An 11,349-nucleotide genomic window follows, 5' to 3' on the forward strand; every position below is an offset into this window, starting at 1 on the left:
ACTAACTTAATAAGGTTGTTAAACCATAAACTGAGGTAGGTAATGAAAATTCTACTGAAACTATTTACAGTACGTTAACCTTCTAAGAGTTCTTCTGCAAAGAATACACTTGAGTTAAATCTAGTAAGTAGACAAAAGTTTTAAGCTAAAGTCCTATAGTGCATTGGCAACAGTTCTGGAATTTTCTTGGCCATAAACCTAGGTTTAGAGATCCTAGCAAGGTGACAAGGTGAGGAGCTTGCCTGGACAGCAACTAGGCTACCTCAAATCGAGAACAACTCACTAGCACAATACAAGTCAAGAGCTACAATTCAAAGTTGGTAGGTCAGATCTTACATAAGATAAGCCACCATATGTTTTCAACAAGTACAGCTCAATCATGTTGTGTTTTTTTTTAGCCCCTTCTACATCAGCAAGGGGCCTGCATGTCAAAAGAAAATCAGTTTAGAATGCGAGGTAAATAAACTAAATACTTATAATCAAATACAATAGTACACAAAAAGCTAAACAATGTGTCTTGAAGTTTCAAAAGTTAATCAAGCTATATAGTGAAAGAACACTTAACAGAATGAGCATAAGACTAACAAATCCTTGTCCAGGGTACTTGTTTGTAACTTCAGCATATATATCTTCTATATGTGTCTGAGTGCTCCTTTGCCTCAAATGGAGGAATTCCATAAAGAAATTTGTAGCACAAGATGCCAAGACGCCAAGACTCCAGATGTCCACATTTGCGTCATACTCGACACTCTCAACTGTTGAAAGTAACAATAAGTTTGAACACAAAACATATATGAGGTTAAGACACCTGTGGACTAATCAGGAGATTCTCCAACTTTATATCTCTGTGTATGACATGCTTTCCATGGCAGTATATCAGGGTTTGTGCAAGTGATGGAATGTACTGTTGACGTACATAAAAAACATTAGTATAAGATATTTGCAAACAAGAACAGGTATATGCTTCAGTAAATTTGTTTTGCATCTATGTACAAGAAAACATAGGCTGCTAAGCAGGGCAACTTATTCCCTAACCAATAACTCAGTGGTAACACGTTTCTCACTGAAAAATTTGCACTTCTGGAGCTCCTTGTAAAGTTCACCTTTCACTGCATATTCAAATATCAAATATACCCGGGTCTGCAATCATAAAATGAAAACAAAGTAACTCAGTCAATAACTATTAAACTAACTCCAATGGACAAGAAAGATGAATTTCTTTATACCTAAGAAATATTAGAAAGTAAAAACAAACATATATTCCAACTTGATCATAGAAGTACCCATAAAGGCATAGGATATTGGGATGGAAAAGATGGCTCTGTATCTCTGGGAAGCTGATGCTCCACTTGAGATTGTTTCAACTAGCTTTTGAAAAGTACTTTTAGTGCCACAATGTGGTTGCTCAGTTAGAAACACAATTTATCATATTCTAGCCCATTCAAATTAAAATAACTTCCTACTCCATGATAAATATACCCTATAGTAATCATATGCATATACCCTATAGTAATCATATACATATACATATACCCTATAGTATTTATGTATATACACATTCCCTGAATAGTTTATCTCAAGCTTACTTTTTACAATTTTTAGTTATTAGCTATTTAAGCTCATATTGCTAGTAAGTTAAGGGAAGACATAAAGAAAACTAGTAATTAACCAGTCAAATTCCTCCATAATTAACCATAGATAGGTATGTACAAAGCACATTAGCATTGAAAATTTGATCCTCGAATGAAAGGTTTAAAATTTTCTTCTTATCTGATCCAGAATCTACTAATCCTAGAAGCAAGAACTAGTGTATAAAGTGTGTGTGTGTGTGTGTGTGTGTATGGCACTGAAAGCTCAGCAATTTACACAGATATTGATACATGATAGTGAACTCAGTTGATCACATCAAAACATTATATCATAGGCTACTATAGCAAATATAGAATAGATATGCATGTTTCAAGCCATGCAAAACCACAAGTGACTTAGCAAAGCATATCACAAATTAAAACCAGTGTGAGTCTAATATGGACAGAATATATCATACCATCAAAATGTGACTGATTTTGAAAGAAACAAACTTATCCACAAGCTCTTTAACCTGCTTGCATAGGAGAGCCATGTTGTCATTCTTGGTTTTCCATAAACCCTATACCTGCTCCATAATTCATCCTTAGTTAAAAATGAAAACAGAGAAAAAATATACAAACATTCAGCCCATTATAAAACAATAACTTGCTACCAAAACATGTAATATATGGTGGACTTACAACTAAGGTTGTCTAACACAACAAAGACCAATGCTATAAGTAAAAGACACACCTGTATAAAGACAAGTTTAGAGTCGCCTTGCACACGACTTTGAGTAAACCTTTTTTGGAGCGCGTGCCTCAATCCTAAAATGATAGCTCGATATTCAACAACATTATTGGTCACACGCCCACACCTTCACGAACTCAACAAACCTTTACAATAGAAGGATTAGAAAGCAAAGTTTTTCAAGGTATTTAATAACAATTAACATAGTGTCAAATGAAAAGCATAAAATGTGTTGGAGTGTACCAAACTTCCATCATCGGATCGTATGACAGCTCATGCACCTAATAGCCCATGATTTCCTTTTGAAGCTCCATCGAACTCAATTGAACAAGAGACATGTAATATAACGCTCAGGTTAAGGTTGCACTATACTTACCAAAAGGCATATAAAGGGTTAGTTAGGGATGACTCCTTGTCTCCCCACTATTAGTTGCAATTAGAGATAACCCTCCGTTTTTAAGAAAATAGGGATACCCCTCGCCCCCAGTTGCAAGATCCAATGGTTATGCTTCTTCATGTGAAAGAAAAACTTCATGATGTTGAGGCTGCATATTGATTCCATACACTATGACCAAGACATCTACTTACACATTTTCAATAATTTGCTTGTGGCTTAACAGAGTTATCTAATTTGATATGCTTTGATTGCTTTTTCAAGGTATCGGCAGAAGTAGTCCGACCACACAATGCTTCCTACTAAACAATAATAACAGTGCAAGATAAGGGGACAACAATTTCATTATATGATATTGCAAGAAAGTCTAAATAATTCAGCCCATAACCAAATAGAAAATACATTCGCAACGGCATGGCCATAGAATCAACATAAATTTTTCACCCTAATATTTTAACATCTAATCTGAGTCTATGAAATGTAACTAAGAATTAATAACCCACATATACAAACATACATAGTTGCTTAAAGTGTAAACTTTGAAACTTATAATGATGATTAAACAATATATAATACCTTCTATTGCCCACTCTTCTATTGAACCCTTGTGGTTTCAGGATTTGACATGAGAAGTGCCAAGATATTCCCGGTGAAAACAGAAACCATAAAATAGAGGAATATCGTCGGATAACATAAAAAACGACTTTATCAAGCTTAATCAATTTTAATGAAGACCAACTATAACACCCGTTGTTTTTTAAATATTTTCCTAATACAATAAATAATAATAATAATAAGAATAAGAATAAGAATAAGAATAGATAAAATAAAAAAGAATAAAGATTAGTGGAGATAGGAAAGGTAAAGAGATAAACCTTCATCTCAGTTTTACGGGGGGTTTAAAGAAAAAGGATACATAGAGGAGTTTACACAAGAGTTCACAAGGAGAGTTTTTTTTTTCACAGAGAGAGTTTTACACAGAGAAGAAAAGAGAGTTTTACGCATAGAGGAAAAAGGAGACTTCTTGCTGGAGATCTACTGATAGGAGGAGCGTATCACGAGTGAGTAGATATTTTTATCTTTCACTGAACTTAGATTTTTACTCTGTATAGAAAACTTTGCTATCAAATATATAAGGTTTTTGCTCATTATTCTTCTGCTCGTTTCTGTGCTATATGCTGTTGAATTTGGAATACATATTGTTAATCGTATTGTTGAATACTAATTGATTTGTATGGTTTACCTACTGCCCCTATTACTATTTTTGAATTGTTATAAATTGTTAATGGAGATATACTGCCCCAAAATTTGTTATATTATATGAATTTCACAGGTTATTATACTGCCTTTGTTTTTGGTTGTGTGAACCAAATTGTTTGGATGATCAAATGTGTTGTTGATTTACATTGGTTGGTTGTTGGTTGTTGATTGAGTTGGGTATGTTGAGTTTTGTTTTGATTAAACTGTTGAAGCTCTGTATAGGTGTCAATTTTGGGCAAGTGAGGGGAATCGAATTTTTTAGTATATCATAGTGTTGGATTTTGTTGGTGATCAAAACCCAACTATTTTGGTGGGTTGTATGGGTGTTATTGAAGCTCCCAAGGTTATTAATGGCGTTGAAAGCGATTTATGCGGAGTGAGGGAATTGAGTTTTGATTGTATCAAAAGATTAGTTTTTTGGTGAGAGTTAAAACCGATGGGTTTAGATGGGACTAAGGTTGGTGGTTAATGGTGGCTGATCGGTGGAGGTGGTGGCGATTCTATCTCTTTTAGTTGGGCTTGGGCCGAAATAAGACTTTTGGGCTTGAGTTGTTTTTTTAGATATTAACATGTGGGCTTAAATTTATTTAAGTTGGGCTTGAGAAAGGCTAAAGATTTTTGGGCCTTAGTCTTTGGGTTTTTGGTTAGATGAGTTTAGAACTGGTTGACTGTTGTTGACCCTAGGCAGGTTGACTATTGTTGACCAGTCAACACTTTGACTAGTTGACCAAGTTTGACTTTTGACTTGGCTAAGATTAGGTCTATTAGGATATGTCTAGGGCTATTAGTGTGCTTGGCTTTAGGCTAAGACTTTTTATATATACGTGTGTATGTGTATTAACTACTATGTATGTGAAATTTCATTCTTACTATAATTCTTTTATGATATACGATGCTATGACACTTAGACATCAATATAATTAATAATGTGTAAACAATGATACACGAAACAAGATACTCCTCTTTACTCTGAAAGAATATATGCAATAAAGTTCAATAATGTTCTTAACAAATTTACCACACCCTTTTAGAAATTTCCACACCTCAAGATTTAGAAATGAGATTTTATGACTGATGATGTCATATGATAGTAGGTGTTCATTGAATGTGCCATGAATGACCCAATAGTTTAGGACTGTCCTAGAGAGGAACTAAGGTATTTGCCTTGCAGATCGGTCATATTCCTTGAGTGTACGGGAGTGTAGGGTTGGGTATTCCTTAAATGTGGCGGGAATGACCTAGGGCATTCATTGAATGTGCCATGAATGGTCTGTTACTGTTATGATGGGTATTCCTTGAATGTGGCGGGAATGACCCAAGGTATTCATTAAATATGCCATTAATGACCTGAGATTATATGCCCAAAGAGGCTGTGAATATGTGCATGAAAGCCCAGAGATGGCTATGATATCATGGTACTCGGTGGGAGAGAGGTACGCAGAAATGTGTGATTTAGCAAATGTGTGGAGTGCAAATCATGGAGTAGGTACTAAAAGGTGAGTGTATAAAAAGTAATCGATTAATTAATAAGAGAAATTGATTTGGTTGTGCGGGTGTGCTTGGACTTGCATTTGAATACTTATAGAATAGCTACATATGTTTATTAAGAATTTCTAACTTCCGTTTGCATGAGGGTAGGACTTAATAATATTTTGTTTAGGGACGCTATCCTACCCTTATACAGAAGTGGTTATCGGTAAGATTTAATTCAATTACTAAGTTATTAAAATGAGTTATTATAATGAGTTAATAGAATGGAGATCTTGCTTGGGAAGAAACTATTCCGGTTGAAAAGACGGAACTACCTGTCTTCCAAGCTGAGAATGGTTAAGTTATGGGTACATATAAAGTGTTTGTTTGGATAAGTAAAGTCTGGAAATGTTTTTATGTTACTAGTCTACTCATACCAGCAAATTCCATTTTGCTAACCCATGTTTGCTTTGTTTTGGTAACGTGGGTGTGTTCTTGGGAACATAGGTGGAAGGCAGTGGAACCACGACGTTTGATTTGGAATCTTTCCTGGAGCAGTTCGTTAGTTTCTTTTATTAGGTCTGATTCTTTTTGGAAGTATGTAATAACGTAGTTTACACATTCAGTATGACATGAGAATATGGTATTGAGGACTTTTTATTCTTAGAGTTTTGTTTGATGTTTTTTTTTGGACGGAAGATAGCCTATTAATAAAGTGATGGCGGATAAATATTGGGATTATTTATTTTAAGTTAATTCTTTTATGATATGGGTTTTCGGTGTTTGTATATGTTGTATCCACCCCGTCATAGTCTGGGTTTTAGACAACTGAACATAGTGATGTTTGAGATATTTATATTTCAAATATTCTCTTTGTAATTGTTTAGAAATTCAGGCTGTGACACCAACAGTAACAATAGATTAAATCTAAGCATCAACACACATAACCCATCATTCCAAAGAAACACCCATCTTCAAAATCTAAAACTCCACTTCAAGAACAAAGCTTTAGTACATAATTCAAAACCCAAAGTGATACTAAACAAAACCTACGACGATTTTGCTAACTAAATAAACTATTAACTTGAAATCAAAGTAAAATTTTAACAAATTTGCTATAGTAATTAGGTTCCCATAAATCAAAAGGAATGAAGCCAACATTAGCAGATTTCCCGCCGTTATAATTTATACACACAATACAACATGAGAATATTTAGATAAACTTAAACATATCATATAAAGATGCAACCTTTCGCCATGGTTGGCATATTATACGAGTATGCAGGTGTCGACTATCAAAGTCAGTAAAACCTTTGGGTGATGATACCAGAGGTCTGGGACTCGAACCCCGCTAGCATCAAAGAGTTACTGATCTCATTTAAAACAGGCTTACCAATCAAAAAAAAAAAAACCCATAAGCTAATTCCTTTTTTCAAAAACTGGAAATACTATAAACCATAAATAATAGAGGATTCTTGAAATAAAATGGTTTACCTTGGACAAAGAGGAAGATTTCTTGAGCAAATTGAACAATTGATTGTGTAAACTGAACACCTAAGCCAAAACCCCTAACTGTTACCTCAGTGGAATATTTGTTAAGAAGAGAAGATGAATAAAAGGAAAAAGAAAAGGAAGAACGAGTTGACGACTTACCTCAGTGGGCAACAATGGTGGCGACAACAGTGGTTTTCTCCTCTTATCTCCGTTGTTTTCTCTTTTGCTATTGAGTGGGGGTGACTGTCTATGAGAGATTAGCGAGAATGAAAACATTCCCAAAATAAGTTTGTGGATAGGCAACTATTTGTTATGGCCTTAGTTGCTGATTGGTGGAGTGGCTGCACGAAAAAACTGTTTTATTACCCAAAAAGTGGCTGCCCGAAAAAACTGTTTTATTGCCCAAAAAAACTATTAAACAGCCCAGAAATGAATTTGACCATTAGAATTGTGGCTGTTTGTGGACAAGTCTGTCCACAAAATTGGACTCTTAAACATTCCCCCCAACGTTTTCACCTAGTTTTAATTGTTTTAATTTTTCTTTTATTTTTATGGACCAATTGGTAACACTTAAGTATTTGTTACATAATATTACGTAATTGTTACTAAGAGGCTAAGAGCATTCCCAATGCAAGTCAGTATTTTTCACCTCCACGTAAGACTATTTCCCATGTTTGCTACCGTTTTGGTGAAAAGCAAGGTGAGGGTGCCCAATGCAGAGGTAACTTTGAATCTCGGACGAAATGTTTGATTTCGTCTGAATGCATTTTGATCGAAACGGAATGTAACATTTCGTCTGATATTTTGCACTAAATGGAATGAAACATCCCGTCTGGTATTTTATAACGAGATGGAATGAAACATCCCGTCCCAACAGTCTAATATAACAGATGCGAAACAACCAACTTTCACTTCATCTTCTCCACTGCGATTTTCTTCCTCCATTGTGATTTTATTCAATTTCTTCAATTCCTAATGACTTCTCCACCCCCAAATGATTCCCCACCTGCCTCACCACATCAAGAGCATAGTAGATGGTTTGGAAATCGCAAAATTACAAAAAAAAGGGGGCCAAAAAGGATCGTTGTCAACAACTCAAAATGTGAACGAGGACGAAATTGAACTTGGATTTAACTTTCCACCACGTTATGAAATCGACCAACACCCACCATTAGCGTCAACATCCGTCCAACATGTAGCAAATAGAGTGGCAGCGTCTCAATTCAAGTAAGTTTTAGATTTTTTTTTATGTTAATTATTTTTTTTATGCTAGTTTATATCAAGTTTGTTGTTGTGTAACTAGTTTGAATTTGTTGCATTGCATTAAAAAAATTTGAGTTGAAATTATATCGTGTTGAATAGTTTGTTATATTGCGTGTAATATGAATGTAGGCAATACACCTATGGAAAGTGCGTTGTGCACTTTTAAATGTCGTGTCATGGTGGCCTTGTTTAAGATCAAAGACGGACCCTAATTTTGTCACAGTTACTAACATTATAGTCGCCACACCATTTGGAAACTTTTTAAATTCAAATTTGGGACAAAATGATCAAGCATTGTTGTTTGGGATAGTTGAGCGGTGGTGGAAATCTAGCTACGAACACATTCCATTTACTATGGGGTGAGCTTGGAATTACACCTCTTGATTTCACCATGCTCACGGGTATCCCTATTGGTTATGGAGATGCCATTCCTTTTGATGAAAATTTGGAGGTTTTTACTACTACAATGAGTTTCTTTCAAGGTTTTGATATGGTAGAAGATGTTGAGGAAGACGTGTTCTTGAGATTATCGCCTGAGCACTTTAAGGGAGGAGCTACTAATATGAGTTGGTTTACTTCGAGATACATGAATAGGCTAAAGGAGAAGCCAAAAGACTATCATATTGCCATTGACTCATTGAGTCAATCGAAGAATATGTACATGCCTTCCTCTTTTACTTTGTTGCTGCAATACTATTTGGATATTCTGATAGTTTCTTACGTATCAGGTGGATGGTCGTTGTCTTAGACGTAGAGAGGATGTGGGATTATGACTAGGGTTAATCGATCTTGGCGTACCTTTACCATTGGCTAGACCTCACAGTTGAGACTAAAGCCGCTAAAGGCAATTTGTGTGGCTTTTTTTTGGATTATACCTGTAAGTACGTCTTATTTATTAAGTTATTGTTTCATCTCATTTATTTATCTAGTTATTAATGCTGACATGTTTATATTTATTTTGATATTGTATTTTATCTATTGATTTAGTATTGGTGGTACGAATATTTTCGTGTAATGCATCCTGTGATGAAGACATTGCAAGAGAATGAGATTCATGACCTGATTCCACGTATTCAAGCATGGGGGCTTCATCGTAGGTAGAGGGGGTATAATGATCTATCTTATTATATTCATAACACTCATCAACAGATTAAGCTTTTAGGAGCTACACGAATTGAGTGGCAACCCTGGGCCTCTTCTTTCATCTTTCAAACCCCTTATGAGGATGTTCTAGATGTTTCAGAGAACACTGAGTACCGTAGATTGTCATATATGTGTTATAGAGCAAGGTTTCTTTCTCAGCAGTGAGTGATACTTGTAGGGTCAGTAATTTCATGGTACCTTGGGGACCGATGTTGGCGTCAAGTATCTGGAGAGATTGTTATACCTTACCCACCACCCATAGATATGACAGCCTCTGATATTCTTCATGCAACTCTTGCACACTATAGAGCAAACCCAAATGATTGGCCAAACACATCAGCTTACATTTTTACGGGAGACTATGACTTGAATTGGAAGAGGGTTGGTTGAGGTCTCTTGCTAGGTGCGTTATACTGGGGCACCAACTTTGAAGGGGTTACTTCTGAAGCATTGATACCTAACATTCATTTCCCAGAAGGAGTGGAGTTGCCACAGTCATAGCCCAGGGTGTTTCATGATATTGAGATGCCGCAAATAACTCCACAGATATTTGATGAGTCTAACCTTTGGCATTGAGCATGATTACTTCTCAGGGGCAAGAGATGAGCATACCTATTCCACCAGAAAATGTCGCATCGGTCACAGATTTGTCAGAACAGTTTGAGCAGTTAGCCATGGTTAGTATGATTTAAATTTATTCATGATTTGTTATTATTATTCACTATAACATGTAACATACATTTGTTTTGTTAAACAGGAGGAAGTAAGGTCGGAGCTCCTTAACTACAGCTCTATAACTTATGCCATGCGCGAGTCATTCATGGAGTCCTCTCATCAAAGTTTTGAGTACTTATAGCAAAAGCGAAATAAAACATTGCAGCTTCAGAGACGTGTGTAAGAGTTGGAGAAGGCTGCTATGTTAGGAAGTGCCACACCTCAAGGTCAACCTCAACCAGATAGGCAATAATGATGTTAGGGGGAGAGCTCTTTAAGCCATGCTTCTGGTAGGGGTGGAGGTCTCAATAGTTATTCGTAGTTAAATTCTTATTGTTTGTAATAATTGTGCTCCATTACTTGTAATATGGCGTTCAGGATTGTTGTTTGTAATGACATATTTATTATTTAGGAAAATATTGGCAGGTTTTGGATATGAATATGTCAATAAAACAAAGGAGGTTATGGAAAAAAAAATTCAGGAATTATAAGTTAGTTTTTGTACAGAGTTTATGTGTTAGACTTGGGTGTTGTAGTTTGGATTTTTGTTGTATATGTTGCCTATTTAAGGTTTGAAGTCCCTAGTCCCTAGAACCTGTGTATGGTGTATCTGTTGTAGTTTTGTTGTATATGTTGCTTATTTAAGGTTTGAAGTCCCTAGTCCCTAGAACCTGTGTATGTTGCCTATTTTGTTATAGTTTTGCATATTTCAGGAACATCTGTGTATGGTGTAGACCGAGACGGAATGAAACATCCCATCTGATGATTTAGACCGAGATGGAATGAAACATCCCGTTTGGTAAATAACTCCATGACTCTACGGCTTCCATGCATTGAAGTTATTGATGGTGGTCCATACATTGAAATTATTGAGGGTATGTGTTGATCACTATGGTGCATTAATTAAAAAGAAAGTGAAATTAAAATACATAATTCACTAATTAAAAAGACAGTGAAATTAAAATACATAGTTCATTAATTAAAAATACATTGAAATTAAAATACATAGTGCATTAATCAAAATAAAATACTAGATATTACATAAGCTTAGTTAGAGCTAGAACCACCTCTAGCCCTTGCCCATTTAACACGTATTTCAACTTGTTGTTGCTCGATCATAAAAGCGGTATCGGGATGGAGGACTGATAAGAGCCCAAAAATGTAGTTTTCACCCTTTTAACAATATCGCTTTTGACCAATTATGTGATTAATAAGTAAGAGTTAGTACTGTTATCGTGTTCTTGTGTATTTCAGGCATTGGAGTCGAATATGTGCAGAAATGTGTCCCTTTT

At 35.5% G+C, this 11,349-nt stretch overlaps 1 pseudogene; it reads right to left on the reverse strand.

The window, feature by feature from the left end:
- Positions 1–616: 616 nt before the first annotated feature.
- On the reverse strand, positions 617–2,122 carry LOC147481699 (serine/threonine-protein kinase Aurora-1-like; annotated as a pseudogene).
- Between the last annotated feature and the right edge of the window lie 9,227 nt (positions 2,123–11,349).

The sequence above is a fragment of the Coptis chinensis genome, chromosome 8 (genome assembly GCF_015680905.1).
Source record: "Coptis chinensis isolate HL-2020 chromosome 8, ASM1568090v1, whole genome shotgun sequence".
Taxonomy (NCBI): Eukaryota; Viridiplantae; Streptophyta; class Magnoliopsida; order Ranunculales; family Ranunculaceae; genus Coptis; species Coptis chinensis.